Here is a 24157-nt window from a genome sequence, read left to right on the forward strand (position 1 = left end):
TGACATGGCATATACAACTGTAATAGTACACAAATAAAGCTTTCTCATGTATGCAAACCTGTGGGTGGTGTTATATCCTTTAATCTCTCTGTGGGTATATGTTTCAAGCAACAATTGTCTTTTGTATGGGTAACTCATACAGTGTCCATTTGATAAGGCAGCAACTGTAGGAATCCATGGCTGTTCCATACAGTGTACACCCTCTAAATATGTATTTTCCTATACATATCTCTGCATGCATATGTGTAGTTACATATATATATATATATATATATATATATATATATATATATATATATGTATCTGCATATATGTGTGTGTGTATATATGTATCTTAGGAATGTTTATTGCTTCCACATTGTACATTCACTATGGTAGCCAGACTGTACTGCATGATATGTTACTGATGCCAGCCTGACATCATACAGGTGGGATGGATTACTGTTAACGTCTTGTGCCCATTTTGTGTCAGGTCCTGGTTATGGGACTTGCAACACTTGGTATTGCATTGCAGGGCAGACCTGTTTGTCTGTGGGGGGGGGGGGTAATATCAATATGTTTAAGACGTATGTAGCTTGGGCCCCCTCACCCCCATTAATGGTGTCTGTGGTCATAAATATATTTGTTATGTGCTCTTTTATATATATAGGTATATATCTGTATATATACATATATATATATATATATATATATATATACTTACATATATATATATATATATATATATATATATATATATATAAATACATATATATGTAGACATATATATCTACAGATGTATGTATATGTATATGTATATGTATATATATATATATATATATATATATATATATATATATATATATATATATATATATATATATATATATATATTGTATATATTTATATATATATATAGAGAGAGAGAGAGAGAGATTTAAATATCTATTTAGATAGAAATATATATGAACACATATGTGCTATTGTAACCTGATAGAAACTTTTTTGCTGACTGTAATGGGACTTTGTCACATTTTATTCACTGAGGAGCTTTTCTCCCCGGATCTCTGCTGAAAATGAGCCAAAAGCTCAGTCAGACTAATACGGTTAACACATGTAAAATAAATAAATACATAAATAAATATGTACATCTACATGTTTAAATACATTTCCTGTACTGTTGAATGACTGTGCTGGATGATATGTTTGTGAAAACATCAGGGTTACATATATCTGACACGGCTTATTGGTAAATCACTTTGGCTGTAATGTGCAGGGTCCTGGGTTTGAGCATAGCAGAGGCTGCTTATTTTGTTGCTGGGCAGAACAGGCTACAGAGTGATTAAGCCACTTTTAAGCAGTTGTAAGCAGGTTTGCGTGGGTTTGTGCGGAGGTAAGCAATGCTAACTTCTGGTTACAGTTTCTTATACTGATTTAGCTTCTCAATTGCTTAACCTGTGTAGTCATTGTTTTCCCCCGTGCAAACAAGCTTAAACCTGCTTATTGCTGCTTAAACGTGCTTACTCCCACTTACCCCTGTGCTAATTTCTTCAAAAAAATGAAAAAGGGTTGATAGGAAAGTAGTGAAAAAAGAGCACAAAGAGGGAATGACAGTAAGGAAAATAGCTAGGGATGTGCAGGAAGGGTGCAGTGAAGGTCATTAGCTGCCAATTTCTTCTTCAGCAACATCTGTGCATATACACTGAATTTGGAGATAGATTTGGACACTCATACCCCTGAGAAAAGGGGCGAGGACAACAAAAATATGTTGGTAAACCAATTAGAACAGATTACATGTGTCCAGTGGACATGTATGCGAAATGGAGAGCTATGTATGGGGAGAGATTTTTTGGGGGTAACAGATTGCCCTTTTTTTTTCAGGTTAGAGTTGGATGTTGGGGAGGGATAGTAGGTATATTTGGGGAGGTAGGTTGGACAGGTTAACAAATAAGACAAATAAGACACATACAGGGGTGTTATATGAAACATGTGGGGGGTAAACACCTTGATGGGGAGGGGTGCTGGGAAATCGGAAGCCCATGAGCCCCCTAGTAAAAACAATGGGACTGAGGTCCCCACCCATGGGCAGTCATCACTTCACCTTCACAGCCCCAAAGTTGGCTATGCTGGGGGCTGAGTAGGAGGGTCAGGCCAACCCTCTAGTTGTGACACATGGCCCTCAAGCTGGTGTAACAGATCTCCGACCTCCCTGTGGAGCTCACTACACACCATGACTTGGACCTGGCGACGTTCTTGTCTGCGCCCTCTCCAGGGGGGGGGTGAGCCCCATCCCCTGAGTCGGTTCTACCCAAAGGTGGTGCAGGACAAATGGATAAGGTGGTCCTGGGTTTGGCCCAAGACATGCTGGTGCCTGGTGCCATGGCCAGCTAAGGTGGGACATGTGGGTCCGCCATAACCGGCCTTCCCAAACGTGCTATGGTGTTTGAATTTTATCAACATATGTGGGTTAGTAATACTCAACACATTCCAGGATTAGGTATAAAAGCATGCATAAATATTCCCATTAACCCAAACACCAGAGATGGAAGAGTTGCATAGCAAACAGAACACATGCATATATGGGACCACAGTGGTCATTACAACAGGATGCAGGTACATTGATAGCAACATGCCACCAATGTGGGAGTATTTCAACATGACACACTCATAGAAACAAATTTAAATAATTATCAAACAATAGGACATATGTCCCAACAGTAGAGTTAATTCAGCACACACCGATTAAGTTGTGTATTTAGTTTATTGTTGCAGATATGGTAGGGAGGAGAGAAAGATGTCAATCAACAACTAGCATATGCCTGTAGTTCACATTACTTTCCTAGTCAGTGCTGTGATCTGGTATGGCTGTCGACAACTATATACATGAACTGATTTTTACCTGCAGTATACACCTCTTACCTGGTATACCTGTAGAGGTATTGTTTGTTAACACTACCTAACTGCTACCTAACACATGCTCCTAGATTCCAGGTTGATGTTATGCACATACCTGTACATTTCTTTTTGCACACACTCTGGGCATGTCTTCACCACATGCAGGTGAACTGGGACATATTTTGACTATTGCCCTCTTAAACCTTTCATGACTTGTACAATGACAACTTTGTTTTATTTGACATTTTCCAAATATGTACAGGTCTGACAGTCAGTTATATGACATGAAATGCTGCCTACATGTCAGAAAGTAGGACGCTGATGGAGGACAGGGTAACAGTCAGCAGATATGGGCCGAATAACTGGACACTCCAGTCACAGCTTGACAACATGGGGGTGGATATGGGACATACCTGGCTACTTACTCTCATACGATTTTTGGGAGTTGCTAGAGTGACAAGTTTGTTGTTATAGATGTCTGACAATCAGTTGTATGTCTTCTCTGCTGCCTAAATGTCTGCGTCATCCCACTGATTTGCCGGGGGGACAGGGTGACAGGCAGCAGATATGGACCGATTTACTGGACATTCTGGACATATCTGTACACTTGTGGGGTATGATTCTACATACAGCTTACTACTACTCCCAGGATTCAAACCATGGCAGTGTCTGCTAAAAATAAAACACTGTCCATCACAGTTGAGTGTGCTATATAGATATTGCTGTGTATCTCTTGTCTGATTTCTGTCTATAATTCTCCTGTGGTTTTACATTCTGACCTTGTAATTACAACACTCTTATACAGGATTTCTTAGACAGTTGTATTATGTAGCACAGTGTGGGTGACAGTGATGAGTGATGCGTTATTATTCTGAGCAACTGCAACACTAACAATGCCATACATTACCAGAGTAAACAGTTCCAGTACAGGATATCAATCTTTTATTTATAGGCACAGTGTTCATATCTGACAGACCTGTTGGAGCAATGTTTGTTAGCACTACCTGAATGTTGCCACACAAATTACCAGTTTCCACATTACTATTATGCACATACATCTCACTCTGTTACTGTACACAGTCTGGTCCAGCTTGACAACATGGGGTGGAGATGGGACATACTTGGCTAATTACTCTCATAACATTTTGTGGCATCACTAGAGTGACAGGTTTGTTCTTATAGATGTTTGGCAATCAGTTGCATGTTTTGTTTACTGCTGAAACATCTGGGATCATCCCACTGATTTGCCAGGAGGACAGGGTGACAGGCAGCAGCTATGGGGTGATTTACTGGACATTCTGGACATATCTGTACAGTTGTGGGGTATGATTCTGCATACAGCCTACTACCACTCCCAGGATTTAAACCATGGCTGTGTGTACAAAAAATAGAACAGTTCACGTCACAGTTGAGCATGCTATTTGGATTTTGTTGTCTGTCTCAGTTGTACTATTTTACCTCTTGGGATTACAACAGTCATATACAGACATTCCTACACATTTTATTTATGTAGCACAGTGTGGGTAACAGTGCTTACTAAAACACTACTATTAAGTGATTGCAACTCTACATTACCATATGATAATAGAGTGAACACATGCAGTCCAGCAGTTAGACGTTTATTAGGCTATTATGCTTTTATTTACATACAACCTATATGAGACTCTTCCTGCCTTATTCTCTGATGTATGCAGTACATGCCTTAAACAATACAGGTTTTATACTGGCAATTAACTTACTACTACTTTTATATTTATTTCCTATGACAGCACATGTAAGAGTATTACTAACCTGCCTCGCGTTGCAACCGCTGCAGTCTACAGCCACGGGTTTCCTGGTTGACAGCCCACTCACCTGCCACTGTGAAAGACATAAGAGGAATATTTAGCCATACCTATCCATAATATACATGAGCTGGCAATTATTAAACAGGTAGTGGACTGATACTTACACACGGCTGGGACATCCCCTGTCCTCCTAGCCTCTTGGATCCACTGATCCAATAGATCCCCCTTTCTTCGCTTCAGGTCAGTATAGTGATGCCTAACCTGCTCGCCAGTTTGAGGTATGCCAGTGGCACTGGTGAGGTCATGGGTGAGATGGTCCTAGGCTTCTGCTTTGTATTGGGAACCCTGGTACTGGCTCTGCAGCAGTCTCTGGTCATGGTCTTTCACAAGGAGTCTTGCCATGACTCTGGACTCCTGGATGCCCGAAAACTCACACCCTCTCCCATTTCAAACATAGTGCCTACAAGGGGAAGCTACAACCAGTTATGAGATGTATTCCCACCTGTTAGGTTCAAATAGGGCTGATTTCCCGCACTTTGCTGTGATTGGGCAGTTTTGAAAAATGCTAAGCTATGGGTGTACCAGCTTACCTAAGGTTGGCATTGCTTAAAGGGGTTTACCAAAGGGCAGACTGAGTTAGCTGGCCTACACATTGCTTACACCTACTAAGATGGGCTGGGCAATGCTTAGTGTTGCTTAATATTTAATTTGCATTATATTTGCATGTTGGCATTGATTTATTATTCATTACATGTTATATATGTGTTTGGTATCCATGATTCATTTGTACGTACACTGTATGGGGTCCTTGTGTTTATTAGGGGATTTCAACACTTTATTACAATGACACCTCACATCTGGGCTTAATGCACTACTCCAGTTCACAAATGTATGTCCTTTAGTAATTTATACAATATAAAACTGTATATAGATTCCTTTCACATGTTCAGTTTGTATTTCCTATAGTGAGGATCTGCTTGGTGATACCTCAATCTTGTGCACTGCTGTGATGGCTTAGTGGTTAACTACTGTGACTGTAGTGTACAGGGTCCTGGGTTCAAGACCTGCAAAGGCTTTTTATTTTTTTCTGACCAGAACAGCAGCTGATGCATACAGAGTGATTAAGGCACTTTTAAGCAATTGTAAGTGGGTTTGCATGAAGGTAAGCAATGCTAACCTCCGGTTAAATATACTTACAGAGAGTTAGCTTCAATATTGCTTAACCTGTGTGTGCATTGCTTACCCCCATGCAAATGGGCTTAAACTCACATACTACTGCTTAAATATGCTTACTCCTACTTACTACTGCTTAAATATGCTTACTCTTGCTTACTAGTTCTTACTCCTGCTTAGCACCGCATTAATGTAGACAGTAATGTCTAATGGTTCTTGCAAAGGTGGTGGATTTGGAAACTGTATGGATTTATCATTCATTACACATTTTACCTTCCATTTGTATCCCTGATTCCTGTGTACATATACTGTATGGGGCATGTGTGATTATCTGTGGACTTTACAACAATATGACAATGACACCTCACATCTGCATTTAATGCAGTACTCCAGTTCACAAATGTATGTTATGTCATAGGTTATGCAACAAAATACATTGATCATAAAGTGATTTGACATGGAAAATGGATTGTACTGTAGTGGGACTTGAACCAGGAATGACTGCTTGTAAGGCTAAGCCTCTACCCACTACACTATTGCTGTACTGCTTCATTTGCATATATCTTGCTTTTTATCCTCTTGTGCCATTTAAGCTGCATTAACAGTAGCTAAATGATGGGCAAACCCACATAACTATGGTTAAATTTAATCTGTTTTATAAAAAAAAACACTTCTTTATATTTAATGTTTTAACTATTGCTATTGTAAACTTGGGGGATGTTGCTAGGGGTATGCAAACACCTATAAGCAGTCTTGCTCATTCTTATTCATACACTGCTGTTCTTCATTGCAGGGGCATATATATTTTGAGAGCTCTCCACTCAGACACGCCCCCTGCACTTGTACACACTCCATGTCCATTTAGGAGCTCAGACAGTGCACCTTCATTGATATGCATGGCACACTGCTGTCCTGCTCCTAAATGGCTAAGCTAGTCCTGCACAGAAGGAGAGTGAATCCGGGGGCATGTCTAACAATACATCAAGAACATTAATCTCATTAGCACTAAAAACATCAGATTCATGAATAAATCATGAAACATTTCTTTTCCAACATCTTGTGGAATAACATTAAATAAATTTACTATGTCAATGGTAAACGCTAAACTAGTACTATATTTAACCTTTCTCAATTTTTTCTAAAAAATCCAAAGAGTCTTTCATAACATGAGAATAGCCAGACACCAATGCTTTTACTTTTTTATCTATGTATATAGCCATAGGATGAGAGATAGAGGTTCTAGCACTCACAATAGGTCGGTCCCACAAGCATTTATGTATTTTTGGGATCCCAAAAAGGGGGGAACCACAGGAAATTTAACCTCTAAAAATTCATAGATTTCTCTAGTAATTTCTTCTTGTTCCAGCATGTCTAACAAGATAAATCTAATTCTAGAATAACATGAATTAATATAATTCAAACATATCTGCTCATAATAATCTTCATCCAACACGTTCAAACATTTTGTTAAGGTAATCCCCTCTTTTCATAATCATGATCCCTCTCCCCTTTATCTGGCTTCATGACTCTAATCATTTTGTTATGCATAAGTTCTTTCAATAAACATTGTTCCATAATAGTCAATTTGTTCCACACATATTAACATTATTACCCTTTAGCAATTTCCTGAAATTAAATTCACATAATTTTTCAAAAATTACCAAGGGTGTAGGTAGAACAGGGTTAAAACACTACTTCTTCTTAAAATGTTACTAATATGATTGTTGATGACACCATTAAATAATTTGAAATTAATCTTTGTCAAGTACAGTTTTAAGTCCACCATTAAAGTCTCAATTCTAGCATGTGTAGTAGGGGACAAAAGTAAGCCCCTTACTTAACAGACTCACTGTACTTTCATCAAATACAACGTCTGTGAAGTTATATAATCTGAAGTCACCACTGGCATTAGTTAAAATATTAGGCAATGCCTCATTAACAGAACCTGCTGTTTTGTAATTGTCTAGTCCTTCTGTGGATGCTGGTAATATGAATTCCACCTGTCGTACCTCCCTCTGGCTCGCCCTCTGTTCCATGGATGTTGGTTCTGATTCTGTTGATGGAAATTCCACTCGTTCCCAAAATAGTTCCGATTCTGGTTCCTGAGCCTCACGGATCTCCTGGGAGGAGCTGTGTCTAAAGGGGCCACCCCCTCATCTTGGTTCTCAATATGCTCGACTTCCTCCAATGGGGGATTCACTTCTGAAACTCTGTTGTCTTGGTTCCGCCCTTCTTGCCCACCCATTGGCTGAGGGCATGCTTTCCCCCTCCTGGTATTCTTTTCTATCTCTGTTTAGCTTTTTACACTTTCTTTTTTGAATATCTGCTACCACATTGTCTATTCTGCTAAAAACTGCAGAATATTGTGCCCCTTGTACAGAAAATAGCACATATTTTTTGATTTTATTGTCCAGCCCTTTGGATTCTTTCATGAGATTGTCTATTTCAATCTGATTATGCTTTCTTAATACTTTCAAAAGCATAATCAGATTGAAATAGACAATCTGATTATGCTTTCTTAATACTTTCAAAAGCTCCACACCTTGTTTATTAAACAGTTCAATCAAGTCCAAATGTAAAAGGGAACCAGCCAGTAACCCATTCAGGTATTTCCAGTCTAAGCCCCCTAGGGACTCTCTCAGTGTGAATGCATTCAGATAAAAAAACATTTTCTACTTGTAATTTGTGGCATTTAAGCAACACCTTTTCAAGGCTAGTTAAAGTTTTACTGTATGAGCCTGTTTCACTACTTACATGTTGCAACTGAATAGTGGAACGCAACCAGTTGTTTAAATTAATATTGACTGTCCGTTCATTATCGGAGTTCAAAAATAAATGAGGGGAAAGGTTCTTTAAACAGGCAGGTGTGCGATGGTATTCTGTAGCAATTGAAGAAGCAGTTACCTGTCCACCGGACTATTCCATAAGCTCTTGTACCAACAAAGTAAGCTGCCCAATACTTCTCTGGAGGTCTTCCAAGTTAGAAACCAGTCTGGCCCCATTCACATTCAGATTGTCCACAGAAGACATATAGAACCAAGAACCAAGGCAGAACAAGACAAAAATAGGCAAAACCAAACCAGCTGCTGGAATCCAAACAGAAAAACGACCAAAACCAGTTGACCACTGCTTTATTCACAAAAAATTAGCACTTTCATGTGTGCATAACATATAGAATAAAGAACATTCACAAAAATTCTGTTTAAATAACCCACCAATAAAATCACATGACCCATCAACACACCTACACAAATCAATTCTTAAAGCCATCTTTCTCACACTTTCAAATATATATAAATATTTATATACAAAAGAAAAAAGACATACCCTTTTATATCACAAATACATTAAAAATGTTATTAATATTATTAAAAAATACAACATATTAGCTTAAATATAATGAGACATGAGCCTTAAAACACAAGCTATATATAGAGACTAATTTAAACCAGGGGGTGAAGTGGCATTTAATTTCAGGTGCCAATAGCCAGACACCAATGTTTTTACTTTTTTATCTATGTTTACAGCTATAGGGTGAGTGATAGAGGTTCTAGCACCCACAATAGGTCTCATAGGAGGGTCTTACAAGCATTTATGTATTTTTGTTGTATGGATGTGCCCAAGTTTTTATGTTGGAAAGACTATTCGTAGTTTTAGAGAACATATTTACGAACATATTTATGACATCAAGCACATGAGAACTACTAATGCCTTGTATAGTCATTTACAAAAACATCCAGACCATGGATTTTTATTTTTTGGAATCGACACCATACATCGGAATTTGCTAGGGGGGCCATGGCATGATATGGTAGAACATAGGGAGTTGCATGGGCAACTGAAATTAAACGCCACTTCACCCCCAGGTTTAAATGAGCCTCTATCTATAGCTTGTGTTTTAAGGCTCATGTCTCTTTATATTTAGGTTAATATGCTGCATTTTTTAATAATATTAATAACATTTTAATGTATTTGTGATATAATAGGATATGTCATTTTTCTTTTTTATATACATATTTAGATATATTTTAAAGTGTGAGAAAGATGCCTTTAAGAACTGATTTGTGTAGGTGTGTTGATGGGTCATGTGATTTCACTGGTGGGTTATTTAAACTAAATTTTTGTGAATGTTCTTTATTCTGAAGAAGTGTATGTTATACATGCATGATAGCGCAAAATTTTTGTGAATAAAGCAGTGGTCAGCTGGTTTTGGTCATTTTTCTGTTTGGATTCCAGCAATTGGTTTGGTTTTAACTATACACTGAATCTAGAATAAATGCTCTTTCTCTCAGGTAACAACAAACCAGATATCAAACAAGTTGTCAACACACACACTTCAGCTCCTCAGCAGATCAAGTGCACAATACATAACCTCACATATACAGAGCTAGTCATTAGAAGCTTATCAAAAGAACAGAGACCTCACAAATGCAAACCTTCTGCACACATTACAGTCCCAAAGGAATGTACTACACATAAAAACAAACATATCAGTGTGTCAGCCATTATTTATTTTATTTTATTTATTTGACGTTTGTTTGCCAGGATGGTCCAATGGGCCGAAGGAGCCTGTTTTCAATGGAGTCCTGGGGAGAAAAGCTCCATAGATACAGTATATTAAAGAACAGGTTATTAAAGTACAAGAAGAGTACATGAAGCAAAAGTATATATTAGTACAATTACAAAAAACAGAATGTATATCACAATTAGTAAAATTTACAAATATATAGTCACTATCATTGCTAACATAGATGTTAAGTCTAAACAGTAATAAGTAGGTATTTGCAAGTCAATTAGACTAGAGAGTTATTTACAGTATTTATGTTGCCCCAGGGGAAATATGATCAGTGGGGGGATATGTAGGTCAAATATTTTAGATATTTGAGTTAGGGTAAGAGGAGAGGGGGAGAAGGGGTAGGGAGTAAGGTAGCTGCTGGGGATGTTATGCAGGATGGGAACATGAACATTCCCAGAGAGATGTTAGGTGTGAGTGGAGCAGAGTTTTAAAGGTGAAGGGGCTGCTGGTGAGGTGAATTTGAGGTGGGAGGGAGTTCCAGAGGCATGCCAAGGAAAAAGAGAGTAAAAGTTTTCTTGCTAGATGGGCAGGCTTGTGAAGTTCAATCAGATTCTGAGCATTGGTTCTTAGGAGTCTGTTAGGTAGGTGCATTGTAAAGGTTGAGGGAAGGGAGGGGCAGAGAGAGGGACTGAAAATGAGTTTTTAAGCAAGAATTAGTTGAGAGTAGATAAGGTAGTTGAGCATCTCTAGCCAGTTTAGTTTATGGAGGGCAATGCAATGGTGAGTGGAGTATTTGTGTCCAGTGGTGAATTTGGCATTTTTGTTGTAGCAGGAAGATAGTTTTGTTTTAATAGAAGATTGTAGGTTGGTTAGGAGTGGGGCACCATAAAGGAGAGAAGGGATGAGATATGTGGTAGTGAGAAGGAATCGAGCAGATGGAGTAAGGTAGCGAATGTGGTGGTAGAACATACCAAGTTTCTGGTGTTTTTTTTTAATATTTGTATGTATATGGATATCAAATATGAACTGGTTGTTGATGAGAACCCCTAACAGTTTTGCATTGTATGCTATTTCAAAGAGAAGTGTTATTTTGACTGATTATGGAGAATGAATTTATGCTGATAGTTGTGGTTTTGGAAGGGGTGAATATCATGAGTTTGGGTTTGATGCATTGAGTGCAAGTTGGTTATCTAGCATCCAATGTTCAGTGGACGAGAAGGCATCTTGGGTTAATTTTATGAGGGTGGGAGTGGAGTTAGCAGAACAGATAATTGTTGAATCGTCTGCATATTGGACGATTTTTGCATTAGGGATGGTGCGGTGGAAGTTATTTATGAGAATATTGAACAATAGGGGACCTAAAATGGAACCCTGCGGTACACCAGTGGGAGTGTTGAGGAATGGAGAAATGGCTTTCTTCCATTTTACTGCTTGCTGCCTGTTGGAAAGGTAACTGGTAAACCAGTTGATAGAAGTGGGTGATGGATTTAGATTAGAGAGTTTGGATAGGAGAAGGGAGTGAGAGATGTTATCGAAAGCCTTAGAAAGGTCTAGAAGGAGGGTCGATACAATACAGCCAGAGTCACGGGCATTATTCACAGCTTCAAGGAAGGAGAGTAGTGCGGTAGTAGTACTGTGATCAGGTCTGAATCCATGTTGTGTGGGAGTTAGTAGGTGATTGTCGATGAGGTAGGGTAATAGTTGTAGGTGGATACACTTTTCAAGTAGTTTAGAGATGGGAGATAAGATGGCGATAGGTCTAAAATTGGGGATGTTATTATTGTTTCCTCCTTTGTGGAGGGGAATAATGTAGGCTTTTTTTCCAGATTTGGGGTATGTAGCCTTCTTGGATTGACCGGTTTATAAGAATACAGATGGGGAAGGCAATGGCTTCCGCAGCTGTCCTTAGAAAGAATGAAGGGATATTGTTGGGGCATTGGAGCATGGTTTTAATTTCTGAATAACACCTGAAAACTAATGTCCTGGTCACTGGTGAATCCAGAGTGAGACACACAGATGTCTCCCTCACCAGGTTGTACAAGATGAAAGTCACTGTCGCCTGCCTATCAGGTGCCAGGATCTGCACCGCAAAGTGATGCATACACTCAAAGTCTCTCAACAACAAGCAGTTACACCTCTGTTCTACTCCATTTTGAAGTTAGTGACTTGAAACATACCTCACTGGACTATATGAAGAGAGATATGACTAAGGTCTCAGATTATCTGTCCCAGACAGGTATACCCGTAGCTCTAAGAAGCATTCTACCTTCACCCAGGATGATGCCTCAGTACAAACAAAACAGTTATCGACTTCAACAATTGGCTTAGCTACTGGTGTCAGTCCATGGGGATCCAGTATTTGTCAACCTGGGATGATATGGTTGACAGACCATGCTGCTTTGCCAGGGATGGTCTTCATCTCTCCTGTCTTGCCTTTTGGTCACTGGCCAGGATACTTACCTCCCCCATAGTGCCTTTTTAGACAATCTCATTAGAATAAAATTCCTGACATAAAAATATCCTCAAAATACAAACTCAAGGTTTAGCTGCTTAATGCTAGAAGTGTAAATAAGAAACTACGCTGAATGGAGGCAATACTTATTTGGGAAGATGTCAATTTTAATGCAGCCACAGAAATGTGGTTTAGGGCCACAGAAACTACTCTAACCATGAAAGGCTATAATGCCTTCCACACATTCAGGCCACAAAATGAACATGAAAGAAATGAAGGAAGAGGTGTATCCATCTTCATGAAAGACAAATACACCTCAAGACTGGTTAAGCAGTATGGATCCCTAGAGTTAGTCCAAGTCCAACTAACTGTAGGAAAGACCTCCTGCTATGTCATTGTTAGCTGCACGTCCACCAACATGAACCATGAAAACCACACAGTGCCTTCCTGGACCTACTTCAGTCACTCATAATACAGCAAAACACCCTAGGCATGGGTGACTTCCATTGATTGGAATATATATATAAGCTCAAACACAGTCACTCTAAGGTTTCTGCACTTTGTAAACACAAATGCTCTGCAACAGATAGTCCACACCCTCACAAGGGGAACAAATGTCCTTGACTTAGTATTCACCAACATAGGAGATCACTGCACCACCCCGTGTGTGAGACCCTCCCTGGTAATGTCTAGTCCTAAATCAGAAACGTTCAATGTAACAATCATAGCTGACCCTCCCCCCCAGGATCCAAATCATTGAAACGTTTCTCCAAAGCAAACTACAACCTCCTAAGTGATGGTGTACATAGCTTCAAACCTCCTGACACCAGTGACAGTAAAGACTCCTATAAAGAGGTGTACACAAATGCCCTGTATAAACAGCTTTATAAGTGTATAGACTCAGCTATACTAGAACGGATCAAAAATTGCTCATGAAAAAAACAAGCCATCCTGGTAGACATCTAGCATAAACAGATTATACAACATGAGAAAGAAACTAATATCCAGGAATTAGAGGGAGCAGTCTCAGAAGAACACCCTCCATAGCTTGAAGAAGCAAATGAAACATCTTGTAAATTCTTCTAAAGTTAATTATGAAAATAAATTAGCATCCATGGCTAAGGATGATCAGAAGGCATTCTTTAGCTATGTCTGTAATGTAAAAGGAAAGTCCCAGCTTTGCACCAAATTCATAGTGGCTGGTACCATTCATAATGAACATGAAGAGATTGCCAACCTATTAACAAACAGATTTGGCAACAGTTTTACACCCTTGTCTCTAGCAATCATACCTTAAAGCACACCTGTCACCAGTTTTCTACCTATCTCCAAAGAACAGGTCATAACTGCACTTGTCAAGGCCAAAAACGCATCCTCTATGGGACTGGATAACATCCCAGGCTATTTACTAAATGGTGGAAAGCAAGAGTTAGCGGAACCACTAGGTACTCTCTTCAAACACAGTCTAAGTACTTTCTTTGTCCTGGCAGAGTGGAAAAGAGCAGCGGTACTTCCCTTGCATGGAGGGGGTCCCTCAACAAATCCAGGGAATTATAGACCCATAAGCTTGACCAGCCATGTCTGTAAGGCCATGGAGAGAATCATATTGTACCTTATCAACAATGACATTAGTGACCTTTGAACTCTTGGCCTGACCCAGTTTGGCTTCCTTAAGGGCAGATCATGCCTGTTGAACCTAGTGGAATTCTTCAAATGTGTCACAAAAGCCCTGGATGAAGGCAAATCAGTACATGCTGCCTTTCTTGAATTGGCCAATGGCTTTGACACAGTTCCGCACTCAGGCATCTGTGAGAAATTCACCCATCTGGGGATCAACCCACACATCATTAGATGGGTAGCCAACTGGCTCACCAACAGAACACATACAGTCATAGTTGGGGATTCCACCTCTACCAGCAGACCTGTTACCAGTGGTGTTCCACAAGGGTCTGTGCTGGGCCTCCTACTGTTTGGAATATATTTCTCAGAAATTCAGGTGATAACACATGGCTTGTGGCTCAACTAATTCACTGATGACTGCAAACTGTGTGCAATTATTGAATCCCCAGATGATGTCAGCATACTATAAAATGGGCTTACATACATTGATGATTGTTGCCAAAACCACATACTTAAACTCAACCCAAAAGACATGCACTATTATCCCTTTTGGCAATGGAGAGGTACCTGCAAATTATAATATTAATAATACCCCCCTAAGTTCCAACCCAGTGGTGAGAGATTTGGGGATGCAAGTTGATATCAATGTCAGCTTTGATCATCATGTGTCCACAGTGGTAAGAAAGGCATTTTACATTGTACACCTCATAAGTAAGATCAAAGGCCCATTTGACATCCTTGATATTTGTCCCACACCTCACATCTCCATAGATCAAGTGTTAAAGACCTTATCCAAGGCAAAGAAAACAGCTTCCATGGGACCTAATAGTATCACAGGCTGTATTCAGCATCATCTCCAGCAAAAACTAGCTTCACAATTGAGCACCCAATTCAACCACAGCCTAATTACAGGCTTCATTCCAGCAGAATGGAGAATTGCCATTGTCATCCCCTTGCACAAAGGTGGTGCCATTACTCACGTGGGAAACTATCACTCCATTAGTTTGACAAGTCTGATCTGTAAAGTCATGGAGTGTAGTGTTATGGATCTCATAAATAAGAACTTAGGCAGTCTCCAAGCACTTGACCCCACCCAATTCAGATTCGTCAGGGGCAGATGTTGCCTGTTGAACCTGGTTGACTTTTTTGAGACTGTCACCATGGCCCTGGATGAAGGGAGGTCAGTACATGCAGCTTACCTTGACTAGACCAAGGCCTTTGGCACAATCACCCACTCAGGCATCATCAAAAAGCGAACTCAACTTGGCATAAATCCCTATCTCATCAGGTGGGTGGTGAACTGGCTCACCAATAGGACCCAGAAGGTCAAAATAAGTGTCACCATCTCTGATAGCAGACCTGTCACTAGTGGTGTTCCCAGGGATCTATCCTGGGACCCCTACTGTTTGGCATCTACTTCTCAGAGGTTCAGGCAAAGATAAAGGGCCTGTGGCTGACTAAGTTTGCGGATGACTGTAAGTTGAGTGCCGTCATTGACTCCCCAAATGATGTTAACATACTGCAAGAGGGTCTCACAGCAACAAATGACTGGTGCCAAAGTCATGGTCTTACGTTAAATGCAAAAAAAGTATTACCATACCATTTGACAAAGACATGGCCCCTACTGAATGCCACATCAATGGCAGCCTCCTTAGCACACAATCTGTGGTGAGAGACCTGGGTACTCAGTTTGACAACATCTCACATTCGAACATCATGTAGCGGCACTGGTCAGAAAAGCATTATACTTAGTTGATCTCATAAGTAAAGGGATTTCATCCAAGAAAAAGGAGGTTATTACCTCTCTATACTCCCCCTCATTAGGCCTACAATTGAGTATAAATCCTCGTTTGGTATGTATCTCTCCAAACACCTGCACCAACTGGAAAGGCCACAGAAATACGTCACAAATAAAATCCATGGCCTCCAACACCTGTCCTTTGTGGACAGGCTCAAATCACTATCACTCTACTCGGTATTGTACAGTTTGCTCAGAGGTAATCTGTGTCTCACCTACAAGGCAATATCAGACCCTGCCCTACTAGAGATGCTCAATATTCATAAGACTAACTCCTCGAGCATTACTCATTCGAAAGGCCTAAATCTAATATGCAACATCAAAAAAACCTGTTGGAGATACAGGTTTGTCTCCCAGAGGCTGCCCCATCCCTGGAATAGACTTCCCATACATGTCAGACAGAGTACCTCCCTGACCCTCTACAAGCGCAACTTTGATGAGTGGATGTGAAACCACAAATTTGACCCAGGTATTCCACCTTTATCCCTTATTGACAGGGGTGACAGGTGCTGAATGAGGTTTTTTTTTTGGGCATAAACTCTTTGCTGGGCTTGTAAGGGCCCCAGGGCCATTAGCCTAGTAACCTTCTATGATCCTATGAAAGGTATAATGAGCAGTTCAACAATACACATGCAGATACTAAGCACTAGTTAGCTATGCACCCTGAACATCAGACACAGCTTTTGTATCTCTGAATCCAAAATATAGAAAACAGGGATATGGCACAGTGATCATCACTTGCACAGGGTGTTATGTGGGGGTCATTACAGAGAGAAGTTAGAAAGTAATGATACACATTGCAGTTTCTGACTTCACAACCCTTGTAAGACCATTCACTATAAAGTTGTGGAATTTTGATGCTGTCAACTGTCTAACTTTCCAAGGATAATATAAGTCAAAAGTGCACTGAGCAGTTCAACAACATGAATGCAGCTGAGTACTAAGTTCACTATGTGCCTAAACATCAGACACAACTTTTACATATCTAAATCCAAAAGATAGAAAAAGGATATGGCACAGTAATCATCCTTGTGAAGTGCTATAACAGTAATCTGCTGCAGAGGACTATACTGCATATCAGTATAAGACTGAGGCTTAGAACAGAATAGCAAAGGCTGTCTCCAGTGCATCTGTCATGCCAAGCACTAGCTAGAATTGTCATCATCACTATAGTCACCTAAAATGGCACAAGAAGGACCTCCTTAGCCAATGTTAGGATGAGTTTAGAACTGCTGACATCCCTCAGTTGTGTAAGTACACTGACCCATCAGTATTAAATGATGTAAAATACAGGACACAGCCAAGGCTTTTTTATTTAATGTTTTTATGTTGCTTCTTTGTCATTCAGCTGATGAAGATTTTGCAGTGAATCAGGAGGTGCACCTAGAGAGGTTATCTCACCTCAGAGAGGCATGGGGTATGTATGTATCAGGTCTTACTGTAAGCCTAGTAAGTATTGTAATTGTATGCAATATGGCAAAACTGAAATAAATAGTCATATTTATGATATCATAGAAGTGTAATTGATTGCCAGTGCAACAGAGTAAGGCCTTCCCATCATATCCGGATGTGGAAAATGTGTATAGACTGAATAACCAGAATTATTTATTTTCTGAAAGTGTATAGTCACATGACATGAAATGGATCTAATTCTCTCTCTCTTTTTGTCTTACCCCATCCCTTCTTTCTCATTTTTTTATTTTTTGGTGGGGGACAATATTTTATACGGCTTAAAATGTTCTGCTGTCATAAATTTCTGTTTTTCAAAACTGACATGCAGCACATAGAGGTAAACTGACTATTGCAGATCAGCCTGACATCCCTTCAACACTGATACCCAGCATTTAAGGGTCCCAAGTTGTCACTGCTGCCTACACACCCCTGCCCTACCTGCCCCATCTGCATCAGGTAGCCCCCTCCCTGGCAGCTGGTGTGCTGGTACTCTTTGGGAGAAGTAGTAGTGGAGGTCATGATTTTGTCACTCACCAAGAGCTGACAGGGCTGGTAGAGGGTATAATGGAAATGGTCCTCAGTGCCGAAATCGGCCATGTAGAATAGGTACTTCTTCACATTACCAAAATGATGCCACTTTAAGCACTGACACATGAAACTGAGACAGGAGACAGTGATGACAGTTCTGAGAGTGGGGAGTAGATTCTCACTGGTCTCAGGCTTGACATGGGTGCACCTCTGATGTCCCCTTCCTATCCCTAATCATGGTATCCTCTGACCTTTTATGTGCACCATCATCCTTGTCTCTTGTTTGTTCTGTATGTCTGCACCTGCTTCCTTACCTAACCTTTTTACTTGACCCTCACATTCCTAAGCCCCTTCCCCAACATTCTTTTTTCTTTCAAAGTTAAAAAAAAGTAATAAAATGGGCACATGTCCCACAAAAAATATATAAATAGAAAAAAATAACAACCCATACATAGCTCTCCATTGCACCTATGTGTGTCTTCTTGTAACACTTGATTTGGTACAATTGGCTGTACAACATTATTGCTGTCACCTGTCCTTGGTGTGATGACAGTTGAAATTCAGCAGATTCTGTCTACACTTTTACATTTACGTTGTGAAGAAGTGGATAACTGGTTCTGCCCCACTACCTTCCTGCAAATTCCTCTATTCTTTCCCCTGTGTCATCTCTTCTGCTCCCCCCCCATTTCACCACTTTCCTGTCAACCCCTTTTTCACATGTTTAATCTTGATAGATATAAATGTCATGTTATGGCATCTTCAGACTGCCATTACTTTGCTGAAGAGTAATACGTAAATCTCTCAATGGCAGAATACATTATCACTGTCCCTTCAAAGGTATGATTTTGACATGTCTTAAGTATGATTTCCTTGATTGGGTGAGAGATAAAAATCAAATATGTAAACTTAATTTTTCAACTTGCAGACAGGTTGAACGAAGCATTAGGGGAAACTCTTACTGCTTGTTTTTATGTGTCTTTGCTGTGAAAGATTTGCCTGTGTACCTGTCTAAGCCCCTTCTATTTTATCAGCTGTAGTCCTCATCGTTTGCTAATATGTGATGCTAAATGACATTTCAGGTGTTATTGCAAAATGCAGTGTGTTTGCTGTGGACCACATGGTAAACACAGTTAACTGGTGATTTCTCCTTGAAGCATATTGCATATGCAGTGCAGCACAGTGGTACAGTGTTTGATACTGTCACTTCACAGCAAGAGTTTCTGTGGTTCGATTCTCAGCTGAGGTGTCTTCTGTGTAGAGTCTGCATGTCCTCCCTGCATTCATGTGGGTTTCCTCTGGGTGCTTTGGTTTCCTTCTACATCCCAAATACATGCCTGGAGTGTTTCTCCCCAGGCCTCTGCTGAAAATGGATTCTGCCCCAGTTGGACTTTTCCAGTAAAGAAAATGTTAAATAAATAAAAGTATAAGAGATTATTTCATTAAGTATTACACACACAGTTTAGCCAGGCAGCATATTTATCATAGTCATTTCTAGGTAGTCTTAAAGTCATGATACAATGTTACTATAATAAAGAAATTGGGTAGATAGGACAGTGGTGAAATGGGGATGCTAAAGTCTGACAGTTAGTATTGCATCTGCGGAGGACGCCTAACTACTTAACTGACTCAGTGGCAGTACATGTTAATGCAGAGATACATTCCTTTTTGGGTCAGATGGTACTGGGTTCAAATACAACTGCACTGAACACTTTTAAGTTCTTTTGTATTATTGTTGCTGCATGTTGATGCATGATGCTCACAATTGTGCAATAATGCTTTAAAGAAAAGAAATGGGGAAGATAGGAGAGTGGTGTAATCAGGAGCAAGTAGGGGGAAGAGCTAATATAAAGCAATACAGGAATGTGCAGGAGGGAGGTAGGAAAGAACCATAGCTATCCATTATTTTCAACAGTAAAAACCGATAATATATGCAGAATATTAACTGAATTTGGACTGTCACCTCCAGAGATAAGGGTGACCACAACACAATCAAGACAAGACACAGGAACGGTGATGGACACAAAACATCGCTAGACACCATAGATGGAGTGAGGGTGGGGACATCTAGGACCCATGGTCATCAAGCTGAGAGACAGTGAGAATCAAGCCCTCACCCACTGGAGTGTCATCATTGTCACCTCACTCCACCACTGGCTGGAGTGCTCAGTGTCTTCTCCTCCTAGTCCTATGTAAAATGAGGGAGAGCAGGCCCTCCATCTGGTGTAGGTGAGCATCAAGAGTGTGGCACACAAACCTATGCACCATCCCTGGTAGTTCAGCATGGGCAATAAGCTCAACACCTCTCTCACTGCTCCCAGAGGGAGCCACTGGACTATCCTCCAGGGCAGGACTACTTGAGGGTCAGGTAGTGCATGGGGAGGAAGAGGTGGTGCTGTCAGGTTGGTTCCCAGACTTGCTGGGAACAGTGCAGGGGCTGGTGGAGTGGGGGCAGGCAGAACCTGTAAGGCAGTCCTACCTTGCTGTGCTGTGGAGCATGTTTGCCAAACCATTTGAGAGGTACACATGACTGACAATACATGAAAATTGAATGCTGTGTGGTAAATATGTACAAATGTTTCAGTCACAGGTCCTTTGATAGCACTTTTACCATTTCAACTATGTTTTGTTAGCAAAATGGGTCATTTGCCTGTTTTTTTGGGGAGAGGCAAAGATGAGTTACTGTTATGGCACAAACAAGAATGGACTGTTCTGTTGGTGGGGGGATCAAAGGTGAGTTACTCTTATGGCACAAATAAGGATATGCTGCTCTTATTACACTCCTTGTTTTGCATCCTGCCTGATATATTTCACATTTCTAGATTGTTTTATGTTTTCCAGTGGGTAATACTGATTGGCTACCTTTTCTGTTTTGTCTACAAACAGTTATTTTTTTAGTTATGTGATACTTATGTGTATTATACTTCTGTGCTCTTTTAGGAGACCTACAAGTATGTCACTCTGACGTGTCAGTCCATGGAGACCCCCCCCTTCACTGATGCCAAAAATCAAGTAATTATTGATGGGTTTCAGCAACATGGTGCTTTTCTCCTGGAAAGGGGATGGGGAGATATGGCATAGAGGATGAAAATATGGCAGCAGATTGTACAAGACCTTAATGCTGTGGGTGGCCATGGCAGAAAATTCAAACAGGTGCGCCACAAGGACACTGACATGATAACATCTGCATGGAGGTGAGCAGCTGCAGTGGGCCATGGTCAAACAGTTACTGGGGGAGAGCCTGCTAGGGAAAAAAACACTAACCCCCAATGAAGAGTCCTGGCACATTATTAGAGATCCAGACAGCTCCCAGTAGAGTGCATTACAATATGTCCTGGATGTGGGTGCAATACCTTATGAGACAAGTATGTCCCAGAAGGAGCTTCCAGGTAGGCTTTGTTATCTGAACAGTTGAATACTGTTGTATAATAAAACAATTAAAATGAAATTAATTCTGTGTCACATGTCTTTTTTGGGGGGTAAGTGATTGAAGATTGCTACAGTTATAAGCTTAGGTTGGAGTTGTCAGCCGCGTTCTTGTTGAAAGTCGAGTTAAGACTCATATGAAGGGGTAAATGTATTACCCCCTGTGTTACTGTTAATTGTGATGATATTGCTCTTACCTCTTGCTTAACTTCTTCCAGGACCATCTGGACTACAGCACAGTATGTCTCCTGCAGATGGTAAGCTAAATATTTTTATGTCAGTACTGCTGATCAGTTTAAAGAAATATTGTAGTGCATGACTTTAAACTCAGGCCTGTTGTGTGTACTGCTGTACTGTCTGTAATAGTGGCAGCACTGTTAGTTTGTTAGAATATATTGCACCATAGTATTGCAGGTATTAATGTATTCCTGTGTTTCATGATTTTCATCACAGGTGAACATGACAGTGGGAGTGTGGGCCCTGTGCCACCTGATGTCAGCATATCAGCAGACTCTGATGATGATGGTGGCCAAACTGAGGCACATCAAGGGATGAAGAGGTTAAATCTGACACAGAAGTTGACATACAGCCATCCGCTGCATTTCCATCAGACACAGCCAATAGGCCTACGCCTACCCAGTCCACTTAGCCCACACATATTGGACAGGTGTAGGGCGAGGACATTAATCAGGGAAGCGTGGTTACTGTGGCTTCAGTGTCTGATGAGTCTGGCTGTAGCCAAAGTGTGGGCAAGGTGCCACATAGGAAGATTGATAGAGGTGCTCAGAGAGGACCTGCTGTCCCTCCTCCACCTGGTGCAGGTGTCACTTCCTGTGCCACTCAATGTATGTTTAGAGCCATCATGGAGGCACAGACACATTCTCATAGGTGCTCCAGACAAATGCTCAGGGTTGTGGATGTGACACAGTCTGACATGCATGACTGCCTTCATTGTGTTGCCGATTCACTGTAGCAGATGAATGACATGTTGGAATGAAGGGTGTCTTTGATGGACCGAGAGGTGTCTGTCATGGAACATCTGCTGGGAGGGGAATAATATCCTCATGAGCATAGGTCAGCCACATCATCTGCTGTCAGCCAATATGGCTGCACCCCATCACACTCCCGTAGTGGCAATACTTTCACTGCTCCATCAGTGAGTGTGCTGTTCACACCCAGACATGCCGACCATGGGGTTGTGGTCCTGGGCATCCCCACGAAGGGAGCTCATCCAACAGACATCAATCAGGTTCAAGTAGTAGCAATGCATCTAAGCTTGGGGGTGAATGTGCCAGTGCATCTCCTAGCAGGCCAGTTCTTGTGGTCAGGGAGGACAACAATGAACTGCCACCTCTACCATGCATGGCTCACAACTGTCTGACAGATCAAGATGTAAAGCTAGCACAGAGCTTGGCTGTGTTCATGCAGGCACCCACCAATTTCACCTGGAGGACCCCTACAGACACACATGCAACAACTGGCCATTTGTTGCTTTATCCCAATGTCTATCTTCTTCTCTTTCTTACTCACAAATACTCACTGACCTTTTGGGTCAGCCTAGGCTTCCTGCACCCCCACACAACGCCCTGTGCAAGTGATGATAACTGTGCCATATCCCTGTTTTCTGTCTTTTGGATTCAGGGATACAAAAGCTGTGTCTGATGTTCAGGGTGCATAGCTATGTTAGTGCTTAGTATATATGTATTTGTGTTGAACTGCTTATTATACCTTTGACTTATATTGGCCTTGGAAAGCTAGACAGTTAATAGCATCCAAATTTCATACCTTTATAGTAGGGGTTGTGAAGTGAGAAACTGCAATGTGTATCATTACTTTCTAACTTCTCTTTAATGATTTTCCAGGACAAACATATGGAGCACATCATAAGTCACACCACCATATTCTGATCTTAGGACTATATGACAGCACTGTAATCAAACCTCATCAGAACAGTAATAAAGAACAGTAATACAGTATAATGCTCTCTTTTGCATGTACCTCAACAGACATATGCCACACCACAGGTGTTTCTCAGCAAGATAACACAGGGCCTACAAACTATGACTTTAACAATTGGCTAAGATTCTGGTGTCATTCAAAGGGGATCCAGTATTTGTCTGCTTGGGATGACATGATAGACAGACCTCGATGCTTTGCCAGAGATGGCCTGCATTGGTCACCCTTGGGATTCCGGATACTGGCAAAGGTTTTTGCCACCCCTATAGTGCCTTTTTTAGGCAATGCCCTGAAGACAAAACTACCACCATAACATCTGCTAGCAAAAGCACCCTAAGGGTTATGCCACTCAACGCTAGAAGTCTAAACCTCAAAATGCGCTCACTCGAGTTACTCCTCAAACTGGAGAACATCGATATCTGTGTAGTAACAGAGACCTGGTTCAAGGCTCCTGAGAGCACCCCTGCACTAATAGGTTACAATGCATATCACACCTTTTTGCCCCCTAATCTGGATCAAAGCCTTAAGGGATGTGTTGACCATAGCCCAAAGGCGGAGGTGTATCCATCTTCATAAAG

This window comes from Protopterus annectens, chromosome 7.part0, assembly GCF_019279795.1.
Source record: "Protopterus annectens isolate FY-2018-M chromosome 7.part0, PAN1.0, whole genome shotgun sequence".
Taxonomy (NCBI): domain Eukaryota; kingdom Metazoa; phylum Chordata; order Ceratodontiformes; family Protopteridae; genus Protopterus; species Protopterus annectens.